This window comes from Ambystoma mexicanum, chromosome 6p (assembly GCF_040938575.1).
Source record: "Ambystoma mexicanum isolate Mex_15411 chromosome 6p, UKY_AmexF1_1, whole genome shotgun sequence".
In the NCBI taxonomy this organism is placed as follows: Eukaryota; Metazoa; Chordata; class Amphibia; order Caudata; family Ambystomatidae; genus Ambystoma; species Ambystoma mexicanum.
Window position 1 is genome coordinate 23,662,300 of NC_090935.1, and position 10,092 is coordinate 23,672,391.

Here is a 10,092-nt window from a genome sequence, read left to right on the forward strand (position 1 = left end):
CACAAGGAGATGGCAACAGAGTGGGAGATGCAACAACAGCTTATGGGGCAATACAACTTCTACAAGAAACAGATTCGCAGAAAGAATTGCAGAGAAATCAAGGAGCAAGAAACTGGTAGACATTATGATCAAAACACTGATAGCTGCAGAGAGGACTACCTTCAAAGCCTTTGCACCAGTGACTGAGAACTAAGTATGCAACATCTGCAACTGCAGTGAAGATTAACTGAAGAGACAGAGGAACAGTGTGTGAGAACTAAGTGTGCAACATCCTTATGATTGATATGATTGATATGATATGATTTGATATGATTATGATTGATTGTTTATTTATCCTTAGATGAGTAGAGGTAGCTAACAGTATAAACTGAGAACCAAGAATGAAACGTGCCAAGAACTAGACTGAAGACTAGCTAGTGGGACTCAGTACCAAGCATGCAACCTCCTGAGGACTGTACTTAAGACTAGCTGCAGAGACTGAGTACCAAGCATGCAACATCCTGAGAACTGGACTGAAGACTAACCAGAGAGTCTGAGAACCAGTGACTGAGAACCAAGCATGCAACATCTGCAACTGCAGTAAGAAGTAACTGATGAAACGGAGGATCAATGTATGAGAACCAAGTGTGCAACCTCCTCAGAACTGTACTGAAGACGAGCTAGCAGGAGTGAGAACCAGTGACTGGGAACCAAGCATCCAACATCTGCAACTACAGTGAAGAATAACTGAGGAGATGGAGGACCAGTGTTTGAGAACCAAAAGTGCAACACTGTTAGATGAGTAGAGGTAGCTAACTGTATAAACTGAGAACGAAGCATGAAACATCCCAAGAACTGGACTGAAGACTGGCACGCAGGACTGAGAACCAGTGACTGAGAACCAAGCATGCAACCTCCTGAGAACTGTACTGAAGACTAGCTAGCAGGACTTAGAACCAAGCATGCAACCTCCTGAGAACTGTACTGAAGAGACTGAGAACCAGTGACTGAGAACCAAGCATGCAACATCCCAAGAACTGCACTGAAGACTAGTTAGCAAAACTGAGAACCAGAGACTGAGAACCAGGCATGCAAAATCCTGAGACCTGTACTGCAGACTAGCTGGAGAGAGTGAGAACCAGTAACTGAGAACCAAGCATGTAACATCCAAGAACTGTACTGAAGACTAGCTGGAGAGACTGAGAACCAGTTACTGAGGACCAAACATGCAACATCTGCAACTGCAGCGAAGATTAACTGAAGAGAGGAAGGACCAGTGTCTGAGAACTAAGTGTACGATATCCTTAGATGAGTAGAGGTAGCTAACTGTATAAAATGAGAACCAAGATGAAACGTCCAAGAACTGGACTGAAGACTAGCTAGTGGGACTGAGAACCATGGACCGAGAACCAAGCATGCAACATCTGCAACTGCAGTGAAGATTAACTGAAGAGACGGAGGACCAGTGTCTGAGAACCAAGTTTGCAACATAATTAAATGTGTATAGGTAGCTAACTGTATAAACTGAGAACCAAGCATGAAACATCCCAAGAACTGGACTGAAGTTTAGCTAGCGGGACTGAGAACCGGTGACTGAGAAACTAGCATGCAACCTCCTGAGAACTGTACTGAAGACTAGCTGGAGAGACTGAGATCCAGTGACCGGAACCAAGCATGCCACTACGCAGCTGCAGTGAAGATTAACTGAGGAGATGGAGGACCAGTGTCTGAGAACCAAGTGTGCAACATCCTTAGATGAGTAGAGGTAGCTAACTGTGTAAACTAAGAACCAAGAATGAAACGTCCCAAGAACTGGACTGAAGACTAGCTAGCGGGACTGAGAACCAGTGACTGAGACCCAAGCATGCAACATCATGAGAACTGTACTGAAGACTAGCTAGCAGGACTGAGAACCAAGAATGCAACATCTGCAACTGCAGTGAAGATTAACTGAAGAGATGGAGTACCAGTGTCTGAGAACTAAGTGTACAACATCTGAAGATGTGCAGAGGTATAAACTGAGAACCAAGCATGGAACCTCCTGAGAACTGGACTGAAGACTAGCTAGCAGGACTGAGAACCAATCCGGCAACCTCCTGAGAACTGTACTTAACAGTAGCTGGAGAGACTGAGTACCAAGCATGCAACATCCTGAGAACTAGACTGAAGACTAACCGGAGAGACTGAGAACCAGTTACTGAGGACCAAGCATGCAACATCTGCAACTGCTGCGAAGATTAACTGAAGAGACGGAGGACCAGTGTCTGAGAACCAAGCCTGCAACATCCTTAGATGTGTAGAGGTAGCTAACTGTATAAACTGAGAACCAAGTATGAAATGTCCAAGAACTGGACTGAAGACTAGCTAGCGGGACTGAGAACCAGTGACTGAGAACCAAGCATGCAACATCTGCAACTGCAGTGAAGATTAACTGAAGAGACGGAGGACCAGTGTCTGAGAACCAAGTCTGCAACATCCTTAGATGTGTAGAGGTAGCTAACTGTATAAACTGAGAACCTAGCATGAAACGTTCCAAGAACTGTACTGAAGACTAGCTAGCGGTACTGAGAACCAAGCATGCAACATCCTGAGAACTGGGCTAAAGACTAACAGGAGAGTCTGAAAACCAGTGACTGAGAACCAAGCATGCAACATCTGCAACTGCAGTAAGGATTAACTGAATAAACGGAGGACCAGTGTCTGAGAACCAAGTGTGCAACCTCCTGAGAACTATACTGAAGACTAGCTAGCGGGACTGAGTACCAGTGACTGAGAACCAAGCATCCAACATCTGCAACTACAGTGAAGAATACCTGAGGAGATGGAGGACCAGTGTCTGAGAACCAAGAGTGCAACCTCCTGAGAACTGTACTGAAGACTAGCTAGCAGGACTTAGAACCAAGCATGCAACCTCCTGAGAACTGTACCAAAGAGACTGAGAACCAGTGACTGAGAACCAAGCATGCAACCTCCTGAGAACTGTACTGAAGACTAGCTAGCGGGACTGCGAACCAAGCATGCAACCTCCTGAGAACTGTACTGAAGAGACTGAGAACCAGTGACTAAGAACCAAGCATGCAACATCCCAAGAACTGCACTGAAGACTAGTTAGCAAGACTGAGAACTAGAGACTGAGAACCAGGCATGCAGAATCCTGAGACCTGTACTGAAGACTAGCTGGAGAGAGTGAGAACCAGTGACTGAGAACTAAACATGCAATATCCCAAGAACTGTACTGAAGACTAGCCAGAGAGACTAAGAGCCAGTTACTGAGAACCAAGCATGCGACCAGTGTCTGAGAACTAAGTGTGCAACATCCTTAGATGAGTAGAGGTAGCAAACTGTATAAACTGAGAACCAAGCATGAAACGTCCAAGAACTTGATTGAAGACTAGATAGTGGTACTGAGAACCAGGGACTGAGAACCAAGCATGCAACATCTGCAACTCCAGTGAAGATTAACTGAAGAGACGGAGGACCAATGTCTGAGAGCCAAGTGTGCAACATCCTTAGATGTGTAGAGGTAGCCAACTGTATAAACTGAAAACCAAACATGAAACGTCCCAAGAACTGGACTAAAGACTAACCAGAGAGACTGAGTACCAAGCATGCAAAATCATGAGAACTGTTCTGAAGAGACTGAGAACCAGTGACTGAGAATCAAGCATGCACCCTCCTGAGAACTGTACTGAAGACTAGCTGTAGAGTTTGAATACCAGTGACTGCGAACCAAGCATCCAACATCTGCAACTACAGTGAAGAATACCTGAGGAGATGGATGACCAGTGTCTGAGAACCGAGAGTGCAACACCGTTAGATGAGTAGAGGCAGCTAAATGCATAAACTGAGAAGCAAGCATGAAACATCCCAATAACTGGACTCAAGACTAGCTAGCAGGACTGAGAACCAGTGACTGAGAACCAAGCATGCAACCTCCTGAGAACTGTACTGAAGAGACTGAGAACCAGAGAAAGAGAACCAAGCATGCAATATCCCAAGAACTGCACTGAAGACCAGTTAGCAAGACTGAGAACCAGAGACTGAGAACCAAGCATGCAAAATCCTGATAACTGTACTGAAGACTAGCTGGAGAGAGTGAGAACCAGAGACTGAGAACCAGGCATGCACAATCCTGAGACCTGTACTGAAGACTAGATGGAGAGAGTGAGAACCAGTGACTGAGAACCAAGCATGCAACATCCCAAGAACTGTACTGAAGACTAGCCGGAGAGACTAAGAACCAGTTACTGAGAACCATGCATGCAACATCTGCAACTGCAGTGAAGATTAACTGAAGAGACGGAGGACCAGTGTCTGAGAACCAAGTGTGCAACATCCTTAGATGTGTAGAGGTAGCTAACTGTATAAACTGAGAACCTAGCATGAAACGTTCCAAGAACTGTACTGAAGACTAGCTAGCGGTACTGAGAACCAAGCATGCAACATCCTGAGAACTGGGCTAAAGACTAACCGGAGAGTCTGAAAACCAGTGACTGAGAACCAAGCATGCAACATCTGCAACTGCAGTAAGGATTAACTGAATAAACGGAGGACCAGTGTCTGAGAACCAAGTGTGCAACCTCCTGAGAACTATACTGAAGACTAGCTAGCGGGACTGAGTACCAGTGACTGAGAACCAAGCATCCAACATCTGCAACTACAGTGAAGAATACCTGAGGAGATGGAGGACCAGTGTCTGAGAACCAAGAGTGCAACCTCCTGAGAACTGTACTGAAGACTAGCTAGCAGGACTTAGAACCAAGCACTCAACCTCCTGAGAACTGTACCGAAGAGACTGAGAACCAGTGACTGAGAACCAAGCATGCAACCTCCTGAGAACTGTAGTGAAGACTAGCTAGCGGGACTGCGAACCAAGCATGCAACCTCCTGAGAACTGTACTGAAGAGACTGAGAACCAGTGACTGAGAACCAAGCATGCAACATCCCAAGAACTGCACTGAAGACTAGTTAGCAAGACTGAGAACTAGAGACTGAGAACCAGGCATGCAAAATCCTGAGACCTGTACTGAAGACTAGCTGGAGAGAGTGAGAACCAGTGACTGAGAACTAAACATGCAACATCCCAAGAACTGTACTGAAAACTAGCCAGAGAGACTAAGAACCAGTTACTGAGAACCAAGCATGCGACCAGTGTCTGATAACTAAGTGTACAACATCCTTAGATGAGTAGAGGTAGCAAACTGTATAAACTGAGAACCAAGCATGAAACGTCCAAGAACTTGATTGAAGACTAGCTAGCGGGACTGAGAACCAGTGACTGAGAACGAAGCATGCAACATCTGCAACTGCAGTGAAGATTAACTGAAGAGACGGAGGACCAGTGTCTGAGAACCAAGTTTGCAACATCCTTAGATGTGTAGAAGTAGCTAACTGTATAAACTGAGAACCAAGCATGAAACGTCCAAGAACTGGACTGAAGACTAGCTAGTGGTACTGAGAACCAGGGACTGAGAACCAAGCATGCAACATCTGCAACTCCAGTGAAGATTAACTGAAGAGACAGAGGACCAGTGTCTGAGAGCCAAGTGTGCAACATCCTTAGATGTGTAGAGGTAGCCAACTGTATAAACTGAAAACCAAACATGAAACGTCCCAAGAACTGGACTAAAGACTAACCAGAGAGACTGAGTACCAAGCATGCAAAATCATGAGAACTGTTCTGAAGAGACTGAGAACCAGTGACTGAGAATCAAGCATGCACCCTCCTGAGAACTGTACTGAAGACTAGCTGTAGAGTTTGAATACCAGTGACTGAGAACCAGGCATTCAACATCTGCAACTACAGTGAAGAATACCTGAGGAGATGGAGGACCAGTGTCTGAGAACCAAGAGTGCAACACCGTTAGATGAGTAGGGGCAGATAAAAGCATAAACTGAGAAGCAAGCATGAAACATCCCAAGAACTGGACTCAAGACTAGCTAGCGGGACTGAGAACCAGTGAATGAGAACCAAGCATGCAACCTCCTGAGAACTGTACTGAAGTGACTGAGAACCAGAGAAAGAGAACCAAGCATGCAACATCCCAAGAACTGCACTGAAGACCAGTTAGCAAGACTGAGAACCAGAGACTGAGAACCAAGCATGCAAAATCCTAATAACTGTACTGAAGACTAGCTGGAGAGAGTGAGAACCAGAGACTGAGAACCAGGCAAGCACAATCCTGAGACCTGTACTGAAGACTAGCTGGAGAGAGTGAGAACCATTGACTGAGAACTAAACATGCAACATCCCAAGAACTGTACTGAAAACTAGCCAGAGAGACTAACAACCAGTTACTGAGAACCAAGCATGCGACCAGTGTCTGAGAACTAAGTGTACAACATCCTTAGATGAGTAGAGGTAGCAAACTGTATAAACTGAGAACCAAGCATGAAACGTCCAAGAACTTGATTGAAGACTAGCTAGCGGGACTGAGAACCAGTGACTGAGAACCAAGCATGCAACATTTGCAACTGCAGTGAAGATTAACTGAAGAGACGGAGGACCAGTGTCTGAGAACCAAGTTTGCAACATCCTTAGATGTGTAGAAGTAGCTAACTGTATAAACTGAGAACCAAGCATGAAACGTCCAAGAACTGGACTGAAGACTAGCTAGGGGTACTGAGAACCAGGGACTGAGAACCAAGCATGCAACATCTGCAACTCCAGTGAAGATTAACTGAAGAGACGGAGGACCAGTGTCTGAGAGCCAAGTGTGCAACATCCTTAGATGTGTAGAGGTAGCCAACTGTATAAACTGAAAACCAAACATGAAACGTCCCAAGGACTGGACTAAAGACTAACCAGAGAGACTGAGTACCAAGCATGCAAAATCATGAGAACTGTTCTGAAGAGACTGAGAACCAGTGACTGAGAATCAAGCATGCACCCTCCTGAGAACTGTACTGAAGACTAGCTGTAGAGTTTGAATACCAGTGACTGAGAACCAAGCATCCAACATCTGCAACTACAGTGAAGAATACCTGAGGAGATGGAGGACCAGTGTCTGAGAACCAAGAGTGCAACACCGTTAGATGAGTAGAGGCAGCTAAATGCATAAACTGAGAAGCAAGCATGAAACATCCCAAGAACTGGACTCAAGACTAGCTAGCAGGACTGAGAACCAGTGAATGAGAACCAAGCATGCAACCTCCTGAAAACTGTACTGAAGTGACTGAGAACCAGAGAAAGAGAACCAAGCATGCAACATCCCAAGAACTGCACTGAAGACCAGTTAGCAAGACTGAGAACCAGAGACTGAGAACCAGGCATGCAAAATCCTGATAACTGTACTAAAGACTAGCTGGAGAGAGTGAGAACCAGAGACTGAGAACCAGGCATGCACAATCCTGAGACCTGTACTGAAGACTAGATGGAGAGAGTGAGAACCAGTGACTGAGAACCAAGCATGCAACATCCCAAGAACTGTACTGAAGACTAGCCGGAGAGACTAAGAACCAGTTACTGAGAACCATGCATGCAACATCTGCAACTGCAGTGAAGATTAACTGAAGAGACGGAGGACCAGTGTCTGAGAACCAAGTGTGCAACATCCTTAGATGAGTAGAGGTAGCTAAATGCATAAACTAAGAACCAAGCATGAAACGTCCAAGAACTGGATTGAAGACTAGCTAGCGGGACTGAGAACCAGTGACTGAGAACCAAGCATGCAACATCTGCAACTGCAGTGAAGATTAACTGAATAGACGGAGGACCAGTGTCTGAGAACAGAGTTTGCAATATCCTTAGATGTGTAGAAGTAGCTAATTGTATGAACTGAGAACCAAGTATGAAACGTCCAAGAACTGGACTGAAGACTAGCTAGTGGGACTGAGAACCAGTGACTGAGAACCAAGCATGCAACATCTGCAACTGAAGAGACAGAGGACCAGTGTCTGAGAACTAAGTGTGCAATATCCTTAGGTGAGTAGAGGTAGTTAACTGTGTAAACAGAGAACCAAGCATGAAATGTCCAAGAACTGGACTGAAGACTAGCTAGCGGGACTGAGAACCAGTGACTGAGAACCATGCATGCAACATCTGCAACTGCAGTGAAGATTAACTGATGAGACGGAGGACCAGTGTCTGAGAACCAAGTGTGCAACATCCTTAGATGATTAGAGGTAGCTAACTGTATAAACTGAGAAACAAGCATGAAACGTTCAAGAACTGGACTGAAGACTAACCAGAGAGACTGAGTACCAAGCATGCAAAATCCGAAGAACTATTCTGAAGAGACTGTGAACCAGCGACTGAGAATCAATCATGCAACATCCCAAGAACTGCACTGAAGACTAGTTAACAAGACTGCGAACCAGAGGCTGAGAAACAGGCATGCAAAATCCTGAGAACTGTACTGAAGACTAGCTGGAGAGAGTGAGAACCAGTGTCTGAGAACCAAGCATGCAACATCCCAAGAACTGTACTGAAGACTAGCTTGAGAGACTGCAAACCAAGTGTGCAACATCCATAGGCGTTTAAAGGTGGATAAATGAATACCCTGAGAACCAACCATGACACGTTGAGAGAACTGCAGTGAAGATTAACTACAGAGACTGAGAAGCAAGCTTGGAACATCCTGAGAACTGTGTTGAAGACTAGCTACAGAGTCTGAAAATCAAGCATGAGAACCAGTCACTGAGAACCAGGCATGAAACATCCTGAGAACTTTAGGAGGCAACCAACTGCAGAAAATGAGTACCAGCGACTGAGAACCAAGCATACAACATTCTGTGAACTTTAGGAGGTGACTAACGGCACAGAATGAGCACCAGTGACCTAGAACCAAGCACGCAACATCCTGAGAACTTTAGGAGGCAACCAACTGAAGAGAATGAGTACCAGTGACTGAGAAGCAAGCATACATCATCCTGAGAACTTTAGGAGGTGATTAAATGCACAGAATGATCAACAGTGACGGAGAACCAAGCATACCACATTCGTACAACTTTAGGAGGTGACTAACCACACAGAATGAGCACCAGTGACTGAAAACCAAACACGCAACATCCTGAGAACTATAGAGGGGACTAACCGCAGAGACAGAGAACCAGTGATTGAGAACCAAGCAAGCAACATCCTGTGAACTTTAGGAGGCGAATAACTGCACATAATAAGCACCAGTGACTGAGAACGAAGCACACAACATCCTGAGAACTCTAGGAGGCGACGAACTGCACATAATAAGCACCAGTGACTGAAAACCAAGCATGCAACATCCTGAGAATTGTAGAGGGGACTAACCACAGAGACAGAGAACCATTGACTGAGAACCAAGAAAGCAACATCCTGAGAACTTTAGGAGGCGACTAATTGCACGGAATGAGCACCAGTGACTGAGAACCAAGCATACAACATTCTGAGAACTTCAGGAGGCGACTAACTGCACAGAATAAGCACCAGTGACTGAGAACCAAGCATACAACATCATGAGTACTTTAGGAGGTGACGAACCGCAGAGACAGAGAACCAGTGACTGAAAACCAAGCAAGCAACATCCTGAGAACTTTAGGAGGTGACCAACTGCAGAGAAAGAGCACCAGTGACTGAGAACCAAGCAGCAACATCCTGAGAACTTTAGGAGGCAACCAACTGCAGAGAATGAGCACCAGTGACTGAGAACCAAGCATACAACATTCTGAGAACTTTAGGAGGTGACTTACTGCACAGAATGAGCACCAGTGACTGAGAACCATACATGCAATATCCTCAGAACTTTAGGAGGCGACCAACTGCAAAGAATGAGCACCAGTGACTGAGAACCAAGCATACAACATTCTGAGAACTTTAGAAGGCGACTAACTGCACAGAATGAGCACCAGTGACTGAGAACCAAGCACACAACATCCTGAGAACTGAAGAGGGGACCAACCGCAGAGACGGAGAAGCAGTGACTGAGAACCAAACACGCTACATCCTGAGAACTGTATAGGGGACTATCCGCAGAGACGGAGCACCAGTGACTGAGAACCAGTGGCTGAGAATCAAACACACAACATCCTGAGAACTGTAGGGGGGGATTAACCTCAGAGATGGAGAACCATTGAATGATACCAAAAGAGGTCAAAGCGACCTGAGAACCCCTTAGGACCTGGCAGGCAGGGAGAGAACGT